The sequence below is a fragment of the Elephas maximus genome, chromosome 12 (assembly GCF_024166365.1).
Source record: "Elephas maximus indicus isolate mEleMax1 chromosome 12, mEleMax1 primary haplotype, whole genome shotgun sequence".
NCBI classification, from domain to species: domain Eukaryota; kingdom Metazoa; phylum Chordata; class Mammalia; order Proboscidea; family Elephantidae; genus Elephas; species Elephas maximus.
The window spans coordinates 61,806,272-61,819,374 of record NC_064830.1 but is presented as its reverse complement, the minus strand read 5'-3'; the positions used below and the strand labels follow the sequence as shown (position 1 = coordinate 61,819,374).

Genomic DNA, 13,103 nt, shown 5'->3' with positions numbered 1-13,103 from the left:
AAATGTTTAGTAGTTATTTTGAAGACTCTTCTTGTCACCTAATCATCCCATTTTTCAAAACCCTGAACTCCCTTAGCAAGATGTTGTAAAGGTTGCTGTGATGTGTTTAATCTCACTTATAAAACTTAGAAAGTGAATAGATTCATTTGAGCCACAGCCTCCATTTGAGCTTGTCTTGGTTTTACAGTGTAGATGTGCAAAAAATTATGTGAAGAAATGTAGAAATTACCTTTCTTCCAGAAATGTTGGCAGAATATGGAGTAAATCGTCTTTTTTTTTTTTTTTTTCTTCTCATCAAACAGCATCCATGAAAACTTTCTTAAGTAATCCTATCAGTTGCCTAAGAAAAGCATGTTAGTTTTTGCTTCACTTAACAGTGCTGGGTTTTCTAGGCTGGTTCGTGGTAACAGTACCAGCCGGTGGCATTTCCTCTTTTAGAGCTCTCGATTCTGCAGTAAAAACTTGGGTGCAGCTGCAAGCGATTTTGGTCTCCAGCGCAATACAGTATTTGCCTTTCTCCAGTGCAGGCTTTGAGTAACAGCATCTGAAAATCAATTTATAATGAATGGGTCCAAATCGAATTGTATCGCGCTGCAGTGCCTTCAGATTTGCACTAGACACAGCTGTTTAACTTGTGGAAGTATTTCTGTGACTGTCCATTTGCGTAGACAAAAATCTAGTTCTGCTGTTGAAACAAATCTTGTGGCTTCAGTTTTAATACAATTCCTGGGATCTAGTTATGAAAAGTGGCATGTAATAATGTAGAAATGAGAGAAGCAATTTTTTAAAAAATCGGTCTTAAGTTGGTTTTCGTGTAGTTAAAATTTTGTTAAACTGGGGGCGGTGGGATACAAGTCTCAATTTATCCGAAGTGAAAAATTTGGTAACAACCATATTTTAAATGCCGTTTTGCTGCAGAACAGATATTATTTGCTTAAAACCTTGCCATATTTAAGTGAAAAGTTTTCAGTCTTAGGAAACGTAGAGATACAGCTCGTACCAGGAAAGTTGAGCTTTCAAGCTTGTCCTCTGAAACCGGGTAACTTTTGAGTGGCTGCACAGCTTTGCAGTTGTTGAATGAGGTTACCATAGGTTTTGTTTTATAAGGGAGCAAGTGATTAACTGGAGACTTAGCAAAAAGGGGTGTTGTTTCCAGCATGGACCCCAAAGGATGGCTTTTTTGAGTAGTTCTGTTAGTGGATGGCCAGATATTTAATTAAGGTGCTGTTAATCCGTGGAAATCGACTTGAAGGCACTGGGTTTGGTGTTTATTTTGGAATCCCAACATAGATTATCAGGAAGGATTCCACTTTTAACATTTTTTCTTCCTTACCATTTGAACAAACAGAGGCTCTTTTTACTTTTTCAAATGTGGAACAAAAGATTCTGTTTCTAATGGCTCCCTTTTAAATAATCCAAAGAATAAAATTAATGCTCCTACTTTAGTTTAGTCCTTGGCCACGTCCATCACGTTTTCACAGAAGGGTCTATTAGTTGGGGGAGAGGGGCAGGAGGAAGGAGTCATTGTCAAGCACATTAATTGAGGTACAACCTTGTCTCCTAGTAACGACTAGGCTAAGACACCAAGTGATGAGGTGGACAGAGATAGTAAGGCAAGTAAATGACTAAAATATGTACTGTCCACCAAATCCATCCAAAGGTTTGGGATGGGAATGTGCCCAGAGTCCTGGGAGTAGCGGTCCTGAGAGACTCAGCCTTACTTTATTGAAGGGATGTGCCTGGGAGGCTCCCAGAAAATTTGGCAGGTGGAGAAGGTATGGCACGTGATAAAATTTGTGGCAAGAGCTGAGGGGTTGGAAGGAAGAGGAGGAGGCCCAAGAAATGGGGAGAAGTAGAGTGAGTACCCTGCTGCCATGGTGTACTGCTGGTCTGTGGGGACTGGCCTCTGGAGGCAAGGTGGGCGGAGACCCAACAGTACCCCTGACCTTGGGGAGCTTCCCAGCCAGGGTCCTGCCCACAAGGTGCTTGTAGTCTGGTGGTGGGGGCATCCCAAGGAGGGAGCAGACTCCCCCTGAGAGAAAGGAGAGAAACAGACCCTAGTAAAACACCAGCTCTGGAGTGACAGAATTTGATGGCATCAGACGTTGAAGTAACTTTTTCTAGTTTTACATGGAGTGCCAAAACGCTGTCTCACACACGAAGCCTTCCTTTATTTGGCATCTCTCATAAGAAGTGACGACTGTAATGTTGCGCGTTATGGAAATGTCCTTACTTAATATATTCACATTAAAACAGCACATGAATGTCTTTCAACAGAGGGAATTCATGATTTAACAGTGTAGTGTAGGGAAAATAAATATCCAGGCAAGCAGTAGTTTTTTCTTTTTTTTTTTTTTTTGCGGGGGAGGGGGATGGGGGTCAGCTTTATTGAGGCAAAATGTACATATAATAAATAAAATGTTTATAAAAAAATTTTTAGAAACTGCATTCTGAAAATTGAACCAGGTATATTTTATGGGGTGCTGTATATGTGTCCTTAAGAAATTGTGATTATATTTTATAACATGAACCCTTATAAATGCAGTAGAGAAGCTTTTTTAAAGAAAGCTGGTGGTGACAGTGACTAGCCAAAATATCTTTCACGACAAAATGAAGGTCTTTGTGTTTGTGTGGTGCTTTACATACCAGAGTACATTTGTATGCATCTTCTCATTTTATCCTCACATTATCTGGGGAGGTAGGAAGAGAAGGTACTGCTGTTGTTGCCATTTTCTAGGTGAAGAAACAGACTCGAAAGAGGTAATTTGCCCAAAGCAACATAGAGTCAAAACCAGAACCCAAGCCCATCAGTAGTTCTGTGTATTTGTAAATCCGCATTTGCAAACTTTGACTTTACTTGAAAAACTGACCCAGGACACTGCCATACAACTCCAGCAAGTGAGTTAAATCCCTAAGGGGAAAGTTTGTTACCATGTATGGGGGGGACAGGATAGTCTTCCTACTGCAGGGGTAGGTCAGGCCCCCCTTTACTCCGGCTCAGACGCAGCAGAATGTTATCCACACCCCTGTACGCTCATTTTCTTGCTTATTGGAATGGATAATCGAGAGATGGCTAAGTTATATGATTTTTATCACTAAGTTCTAGCTAAAAAGGAAGTAAAAATTTTCGGGGCTAGGGCTTTATACGCCTTTGCCTTGCCTTGCCTTGTGAAAGTAGGGACTTTTGAATACCTGTGCCAGAGGGACGGGAACAGTGGCTAGTATTTGAGGCTTCTTAGGTATGATGGTGGGTAAGTAGGAATCACGCCAAGCGAGCCTTGTTTTTCTGTGCCGTAGAGTCGATTCGAACTCGTAGCGACCCTATGTGACAAAGTAGAACTGGCCCGTAGGGTTTCCTAGGCTGTAATTTTTGCAGAAGCAGATCGCCTGATCTTTATCCCAAAGAGCAGCTCATGGGTTCGAACCACTGACCTTTTGGTTAGCAGCTAAGCTCTTAACCACTGTTCCACCAGGGCTCTAGAGCCTTCCCTATAGGGTCTAGAGCCTTAGTGGTAGATAAAAAAGATCGAGAATCACTAGTGATTTGACATTTAAATTTGATGCTGCGATTTTTAAACATAGAAGTAGTTTCTGACTTATGACTCCATTGTTAAGTTGCTCCTGACATTATGTTGAGTACCTTTTTTTTTTTTTAGTTTTCATTATTATTTTATTATCAGTATCTTTATAAATTCAGTCTTTATTTGTCTTTGGGGGTTGGTGTGAGAATGATAACAGCAGATTACACGCTGTTACATTGTAGTAAGTATTACTAACAATAAGATATTAAAAACGGTCATAAGTGCAGTTTGTTGTAACTCGAATATGTCATAAGTCGGCAACTACCTGTAATTGAAAATGACTTTTAAAGGGACAGGCTTAATCCTACAGTGGGAAGTTGATGCTAAGACTAGATTGTTAACCTCTGCTTTTACAGCATCTAAGTGTGTGATGAACTGCGCGATTACTTGGAGCTCTGCCCGTGTTACAAGTATCCTAACGTAAGCTTAAGCACTGACTTTGTATTTTTACTCGGTGTATTCAAAAACGAAATAGTTAAAAATGATTCTGCCAGGATATGCCTTGCCTTGTTTGAGATGAAGTGTACCTTACTGTGGGTTTTTAAAGATGAGGAAAAGGGGCTGCTTTTAAGCTAGCTTCAATCTGAAGTCACATTACTCCGGGTACCACCTCTTTATCTGACTTAAACTTGCACTTCTCCACAAAATTGGGGTCCATGCTAAGAGTTGTTTCTCAAAAAAGCTTTCCTGCTGAAACAGGGTTGGGAATAGCCAAGGAATCTTTTCTGTGGCCTTCCAAGAGCCTCAGCTTGCTGACAGGCGCAGCAAAGCTTCAAGAGAGGGGCTGTAGTTCGAACCATCCCAAACCTAATTAACCTTAAAAAAAAAACCCTTTGCTGTCAAGTCAATTCTGACTCATAGCAACCCTATAGGACAGAGTAGAACTGCCCCATAGGGTTTCCAAGGAGCTGCTGGTAGATTTGAACTAGTCACCCTTTGGTTAGCAGCCAGGTTCTTAACCACCCCCTTTTTATGTAATACAAGGTTCAGCAAACTTCTGTAAAGGATCCAGGGGCACATATTTTCAGCTTTGTAGGCTGTGGGGTCTCTGTTGCGGCTGCTCAAGTCTGTCGCTTTAGCACAAAGCAGCCGTAGACAATGCATGGACGTGGCTGTGTTCCAGTAAACTTTAGCTACAAAAAGAGGCAGGATTTGGCCCGTGGGTTGTAGTTTGCAGCCCCTGAGGTAGTGTGGGACTGATGTTCTGAGGAACCACTTGGGAGCACTGCACCCCTCTGAAAGCTTAAGGGAGAAGTGTGGCGGAAGAGCAGCAGCACAGGGTTTCTGATCACCTGCTGTGTACTGGTTTGGACGGTGACCCTGAGGTGAGGAGCTAGGAGCAGGAGTAAGCTGATGAGCCCAAGTGAGCCTCAGGGAAGGGGGCCGAGAGTTTGCTCACACGTCTGAGCTTATCAAGAGCCTCTCTGTCTTTTTTGTTCTTCCACTGTTTTATGTACCTTCTTATTTAAAATAAGGTGAGTTTAGCATAGTGTCTCTTTCTAGGTGGGGGAAAAAGCCCAGTTAACTTAATGAAGAGTGTTTTTGTTCATTTGCTTTTTGTTGACCCCAGTGGCCCACACAGCATCTCCACCACTTGTAAGTTCTCCGTGTCCTGGGAGTTCCAGCCTTCTGAGAGCTTAGCCCAGAGCCAGCTTAGTGAGAACGTGTTCATTGTCACACTCCCAGTTCAGAGTAGGCCCTCCGGAAATCTGAGGGAATGGGTGGATAGTGTTACGTCCTCTTCAATGTTCTCTTATCTCTTCTCCTAAGATTTTACTTTTAAGCCAGTTGCCCTAAATCTTAGGGTCTGCCCTTTGCTCACTAATCCCCAGTTTACAGACATGAACCTACACACACAGGTGTGTGTTCTCACCTCAGACCAGCCTGATGGCAGCACAGGGCACGGTGTTGAACAGTCTGGGCTTGGGAGCCAGGCTGCTGGGGTTCAGTTTCTGTTGCTAACATGACCCTGGTTGAGTTCCATCTCTGAGCCTCAGTTTCCCTGTCTGTAAGATAGAGATGATCATGATTCCCATATCAGAGGGTGGCTGTGAGGTTAGAATGAGAATGTGTCGAAAGTGCTTTGCCTCGAGCCTGACATGGAGTGAGGGCTCAGAGAATGGCAGCTGGCACTGTGGCTGCCAGGGAGAGCGGGTGTGCCAGTCTGATAGGACCAGAGCGCTGCTTGTCGATGGTTCTGGAAGCCAGAGCCACGTGCATGTGCGCGCCATGGAGGCCCATGAGCAGCGAATTTGTGGTAGCCTGCTCTGCAGATGGATAGCCAGGAACTCTGTAACCAATAATGGTGATTTTTGCCTCCATTTTCACTTTTTTTTTTTTTTTATTGGAACAGTGACAGTCATGGAATTTTAAAGTTACAAAAACTCTTAAGTGGTGTTATGCGTTCTGAAAATTCTTACTAATTTTGAAGCATATTTTGTGGACTGTTAAGCAGCAAACGGATATGTGGTTCTCTTTCTTTACTGTATTATAATTCAACTTGAGGTAACTATTAGACAATAAAAAAACTTAAACAATATTAATATTAATAGTAAATATTATTATTAAATTTAACATTATTAATATTTTAAAAACTATTAGACAATAGCTGTGTACAAAGTTGAGTAGCCTAGAGCTACACTGAGAAGATAGGACTTATGGAAAAGACTTCAGGAAAGAATTAAAAAATGCAATCAAGCATCAAAGTGTGGGAGTCAGAAAGGGCAATCCGAGAGTCTTCATTTTTCTGCTTTTACTGAATGCCCCTGTATGCAGAAGACCCAGGGCTAGTGCCTGAGCGGGGGCTGGCACTGAGGTGTTCTTGGGGTTGGATGAGGAGTGAGTACTGCTGTCCTGGTGTCCCGAGGTTCCTGAGGAAGCCCACCTAGTTTCCATGCCTTCCAGAAATACTCTGATCCCTCAGTACTGTCTTCTTGGGCATCATCTCAGGCCGTGGCTGGCATCTAAGCCATCGTGTGTGGTGGTCCCCAGACAGTCTCACAGAAACTCTCAAATCTCTGGCCAGCCCCTCGGTTCTCAGCAGAGGAGCCTCGTGTTCCTTTCAGCCCACTCTGCTTCCTCTTCCTCAGAACACCATCACAAGTCTGACTGATGGGTTCCTGATGCTGGTGTGCTTGCCCATGGCTCCTGGATTAACAGGGAAGGAAGGGAAGCTGTACTTTTCTCAGTCCACCTGTAAGCTTCCCTTCTAGCAAAAGTCTCACATTTCAGCCCATCATTAATGCAGCAGCTTGCACTGTTGCACCAGCATCTGTGTGTGTGTGTGGAGGGGTTGCAAATTCAAATTCATGTGAGGGGCTGTGACCCTTACAGCAGTGCTGGGAGGCTCCTGAGGGTCCTGTGGGGCAGAGCGTGCCCTGGGAGCTTTGTCTTGAAGAGACCGTGAATCACTCAGACTTTGTGTGGGACTTGGGGCAGGGGGAGCACACTTTGGGCCAAGGCAGGTGCTTCTAAAGGCATGGTGGGAAACAAGAGGGGCTTTTTTTTTTTTTTTTAATTTCTAGACAGTTTAGTGAATGAGTGTTGCTGTCTGAAAAACTGCCTTTAGAATGTTTTCTGGTTCTAAATTTGGGAAGCAGGGCTCTGTTTGAACTCTTATGTTTGAAAGGTGAATTCCTTTCTTTTTAAATCTTATCCTTAAGAAAGACTTGAGTACCATCCCTGTGGGGCCCGCCCCCGCCCCCGTTTACTTTCATTAATCAAAAGACTGGTTGAACCATTACTAAGAATAGTGAAGTCTAATGGTGACAAAAGTTTCACTTGATTAAATCTGACTTCTCTTTCCTATTTCTGAGTGCCTTGTCTGTTACTGTTTGAGACTTCTAATTGGACCGTGCTTTAATGTATACAGTAGGCATTTATTATGGTTGTACCTAGATAAACCTTTTAAATTTAAAGAATCTGTAATAAACAGAGAAAGTGAACTGTTTAGTGGGGTTGTGCAATTCTGTTGTAAAGCATGTCTAAATTCGGAAACTTCCCCTTGCCTCTACCCCACACACACAAAAAAGTTTGGATTTTATCAAAATGGAGCCACTTTGTACATGTTTTAACTTCTTAGAATAGCGAATAAAGAGCAAGAATAGTAAGTTGCTGTTCTTTAGATAGTTTGTAAAAAGACTTGTATAACCTTTAAACGGAGTGGATTTTGGCATTTGATTACAGACTGAATGATAGCCTTCAGGAGCCACAGAAATCTGTCAATAATTAGAATTTGCTTTGACAATTACAGACTACAAGAGCCTAGCCCAATTCCTTTGGATTAAATTATTTTGAGTTTTTGTCACCTGATTAAAAGTATAACCTTCTAACCATGGCTCAGAGCTGAAGGAAATGTCAGAGCTTTTTATACTGGGAGGTGGGCAGCTTATAGTAAGGAAGGAGACTGGATTCAGCTCAGAGTGGACACAAGAGTCCTGACTCCCAACCATAAGCTCTGTCTCCCAGTCATCAGCTCTATGACTTCAGCCAGTGACTTCTCATATGGGTTTTGAGGATTTTATCTCTAAGAGGGAGAGGGAGAGAGTGATTTTCCTACAATTTTCCATTTCTGCTCATTTTGATTAATGTGGACTCTTGGGCTACTATGGTGCCAGCCAAGGAGCCCTGGTGGCACAGTGGTTGGTGGTTGGAAACTACTAGAAGCTCCACAGGAGAAAGGCCTAGTGATCTGCTTTCATAACAATTACAGCCTGGAAACCCTTTGGGGCAGTTCTGCTCTGTCACATGGGGTTACTATGAGTCGGAATCAGCTTGATGGCACTAACAGTATGGTGGCTGGCATATGCCAGGTGCTCAATAAAGACAGCCAGCGTTACTGTTTACCTATATGAGAACACTTCAGACTGTTGGTCCTGCAGAGGCTGTCTCTTGGGCACCTGCCTCTCAGACCCATGAGGAGAACTGGGGTAACTTAGGTGAGAGGCCTGACCCCAACTCCAGCCCACAGCAGCATCTCATTGAAGAAATGGGAAGCTGCTGCCCTGCCTGCTTCACTTCCACCTGCAGGTCTAGTGCAGCCTCAGTGCCAGTTTCTCAGAGAATGAGCTGAGACCCCTGGTGGCACAGTGGTTAAGCTCAGCTGCTTACTGAAGGGTTGGGGGTTGGAACCCACCAGTGGTGCTCTGTGGGGGAAAAGACCTGGCGATCTACTTTTGTAAAGATTACAGCCTAGGAAACCCTGCGGGGCAGTGCTACTCCGTCCTACATGGTCAGTATGAGTTGGAATGGACTTGACAGTACATAACAACAGCAGCAAGGACAACAACAACATGGATAATAGTTTGATTCCCTTTCCCCAATGTGTTTGAAGTTAAACTTCTTTGTTGGAAAATTGAACTCCGATTAAATAAAACTGTTTTTCTAGTTATTGTGCAGACAAGGGCTGGATTTAGGTTAGAACTTAGAGGAGGAAGGAAAGTGAGGACTGAGAAATTATAAAAGGCTTTTTTTTTTTTCTTTAGGAAACAGGGGAAGAATGGGCTTGGGATTCTGATCCAATTGAGCCAATTCGACTGGGTGAAATAAATAAGGATGAAACAAACTTCGACTGTGGTTCAGCTACCCCCGTTAAAAAACCCATTGCATAGTTTATAAAGAAAATGTTCTTACATTATACTTTGGTGAGTAGCACCTGGGGTCTTAAAAGCCTGTAAGTGGCCATCTAAGATACTCCACTGGTCTCACTCCTTTGGGAGTAAGGGAGAATGAAGAAAACTAAAGACACAAGGGAGACATTAGTCCAGAGGACTAGTGGACCACAACTACCATGGCCTCTACCAGACTGAGTCCAGTACGACTAGATGGTGCCCGGCTACCACCACTGACTGCTCTGACAGGGGTCACAATAGAGAGTTCCGGACAGAGCTGGAGAAAAATGTAGAACAAAAGTATAACTCACAGAAAAAGACCAGACTTACCGGCCTCACAGAGACCAGAGAAACCCGAGAGTTTGGCCCCCAGATACCCATTTAGCTCAGTAATGAAGTCAGTCCTAAGGTTCACCCTTTAGTCAAAGATTAGACAGGACCATAAAACAATACGAGACTAAAGGGGTACAACTGCTGAGTGGCAAGGACTAGAAGGCAGGAGGGGACAGGAAAGCTGGTAATAGGGAACCCAACATGGAGTAGCGAGAGTGTTGACACGTTGTAGGGCTGTTAACCAATGTCATAAAACAATATGTTTAAAAACTGTTTAATGAGAAGCTAGTTTGTTCTAAAGTACAAAAAAAAAACAAAAACCTGTTGCTGTCCAGTCAATTCTGACTCATTGTGGCCCTATAGGACAGAGTAGAACTACCCCATAGGGTTTTCAGGGAGCAGCTGGTGGATTCAAACTGCCGACCTTTTGGTTAGCAGCTAAGCTCTTAACCACTCCTATAGCCAGGGCTCCGGTTCAGCTACCACTGATCTGGAAAAGAATGGCTTCAGCTCCTTGCTGAGGATATAAATGTTGTGAATTTTCTCTTCCTACAGATTCTGTAATTAGGTTAGGTAATTATTTCAGTGGAGGTTGCTATTTTCTAGTCTCCTAGAAATTCTAGATGTTGTGGTTGTTTCTTTGTTAGTAAAAATTGTCCCGTGGTGAACGAAGAATTTTTCCCCCAATTCACAGGTATCTTTATATTAAATTTCATGTACATGTTTGTAAATAACTTTTATTGGAAATAAGGAAAAGGCATAGTGATCAGTTTTCTGTCATTTGGGCCATTCATCTACCAGTGTTGAAGTCAGTTTTGTTTGAAGAGTATACCCTGCCCAATGTTAAATGTCTCTTGAAAAGTTTCTGAGGGAATCGTTTGGATTATTGAGAGTTAATTCAGTGTGTTAGCCATCACAGATGACTCTCTCAATTTCTAAGAGTTTAAAGAAGAACTGATTCCAACAGGACTTGTATGTGTCCAGTGCTGGAGCCCTGGGCCACATTCTGAGCACTTAAATATGACGAAGGAGACCAAGAAGCTAAAATTCTAATTTTTTTAATTTTAAATGATGTAAGTGTAAATGTAAGTGTAAATAACAATGTGTTCTAGTGGCTACTGCATTGGACAGCAGAGCTCTAAGAACATTTACTTCTCTCCTTTGTCTGAAAATTTCTTTAGGATATATATGACCTGAAGGACAAAGCTCATTTAAAAGGACCATCTTTTTTTTTTTATTGTGCTTTAAGTGAAAGTTTACAAATTGAGTCAGTCTCTCATGCAAAAATTTATATACACCTTACTATATACTCCTAATTGCTCTCCCGCTAATGAGACAACACACTCTTTCCACTCTCTATTTTTGTGTACATTTGGCCAGCTTCTGACTCCCTTGCCCTCTCATCTCCCATCCAGACAGGAGCTGCCCACATAGTCTCATGTGTCTACTTGATCCAAGAAGCTCACTGCTCATCAGTATCATTTTCTGTCCCATAGTCCAGTCCAGTCCCTGTCTGAAGAGTTGGCTTTGGGAGTGGTTCCTGTCTTGGGCTAACAGAAGGTCTGGGGACCATGACCTCCAGGGTCCTTCTAGACTCATTCAGACCATTAAGCCTGGTCTTTTTATGAGAATTTGAAGTGTGTATCCCACTGCTCTCCTGCTGCCTCAGGGGTTCTCTGTTGTGTTCCCTGTCAGGGCAGTCACCTGTTGTAGCTGGGCACCATCTAGTTCCTCTGGTCTCGGGATGATGTGAGTCTCTAGTTCATGTGGCCAAAAGGACCATCTTTTTAAGAAAGAAGACTCTGTAGAAAATATTCATTTCTTTAGGTCGCTCTGTTCAAGGTTTTTCACCCATTTAGAAAATATTTGTCACATTGTGGCGTAGGGCCGGGGATCTAGCAGGGACACCACAGGCCCAGACTCTGCCTTCATGGGGCGGCGGGGAGGACAGAGCCTGAACAGGTCTCTACAGCCAGGTGTGATTGAGAACACAGATGGTCAGAGCCTAGACAGACAGCCCGTTCTGCAGGGTCTGGGAAGTCTTCCTTGGGGAGTAATGCTAGGGCAGAGCTGAAGAATGAAGGTGAGATTGCAAAACACTGAAAATGACCCAAAAGTCCTTCAGAAGAGAAAGGGTTAAATAAATTGTAATCAATCTCAGCAAATCTGGGTGAGGAGAGGGAGAGTGGTGGGTTCTGACCAGAGAAGGTAAGTTGAGAATCATTAAATGAAAAATCAGGCCGTAGAACAATAATGATAATTAGAGCATTTTTGGAGTAAAAAGATACATGCAAATATGTACATAGGAAATCCTGGACATTTTATCTTGGGGTAAGGAACTGGGGATAGTTCAGGGGCTCCTGCTTTTTAAAAAAATTTTTTTTAATTTTCTGTGCTTTGAGTAAAAAGTTATACAAATCAAGTCAGCCTTTCCTACAAAAACTTATACACACCTTGCTATGTACTCCTAGCTGCTATCCCCCTGATGAGACAGCACACTCCTCCTCTCTAGCCTGTATTCGCTGTGTCCACTCAACCAGCTCCTGTCCCCCACTGCCTTCTCATCTCACGTCCAAACAGGCGCTGCCCACGTAGTCTCACGTGTCTACCTGAGGGAGCTCCTACTTTTCACATTCTTCGGAGTGGTTTTCTTTTTTTTAATGGTTAAACCATGAACATGTATTTCCTTTCTTTTTTTATAAAATTTATTTTCATTGAGAATATATACAGCAGAACATACACCAATTCAACAGTTCCTGTATGTACAATTTAGTGACATTGATTACATTCTTGAAGTTGTGCAGCCATTCTCACCCTCTTTTTCTGAGTTGTTCCAACCCCGTTGACATAACTCACTGCCCCCTAAGGTTCCTATCTAAGATTTCAAGTTGTTGTCAATTTGACCCCATAGAGATATTTCTTAAAAAAGCACAGTATTCAAGGTAGATATTCTTTACTAGTTAAGCTAAACCCTTGTTTGGTTTTAAGCGTGTATTTTTATAACAAAACAAAACAAAAAAATTCAAAGAAAAATTTTTGTCTTTGATGACAGGAGAATTAGTTAAGTGGTGAAAGATAAAGTTTTGGTTGGTTACTGTTGCGAAACCTTTTTGACCTCTAGCAAGATTTATTTGAACAGAGTGCAAATTGACTAGGAGATGCTGTCCAGGTACACGAGAGCATGATTGTGTATAGTGTGGTGTCCAGTCACCACTTCCTTTGTGGCCAGCTGCATCTCTGACTGTGTGTTTTCATTAGTAATATCTTCATGGATGTGCTGGGAGCTACAAGACCTGACACCAAACTAGTGTTTCCTTGAGCATTTGGAAATAATGTCTGATTTCCCGATGTGTGCAACATTTATCTTACTCGACTACATTGGGTACAAACTGTTACTTGTAGATTGTGACAGTCTTTTAAAAACGCTATTACTTTTGAAAACTTCTTTAAAGTATTTTTCTTTTCTTGCTTTTCAAGCTCATTTGAACCCTGGAAGTATTTTAAACTAATATTGAGCCCATTTCTGATTTCATCCTCGAACTGCAAACACTTCAGTGGGAAACTGGAGCAACTGAACCTA

At 42.5% G+C, this 13,103-nt stretch overlaps 1 protein-coding gene across 3 annotated transcripts in view; it reads left to right on the top strand.

The window, feature by feature from the left end:
• The window catches only part of CREBBP (CREB binding protein), a 154,087-nt gene that overhangs the window by 844 nt on the left and 140,140 nt on the right, over positions 1 to 13,103 (top strand). The window lies entirely within an intron of this gene.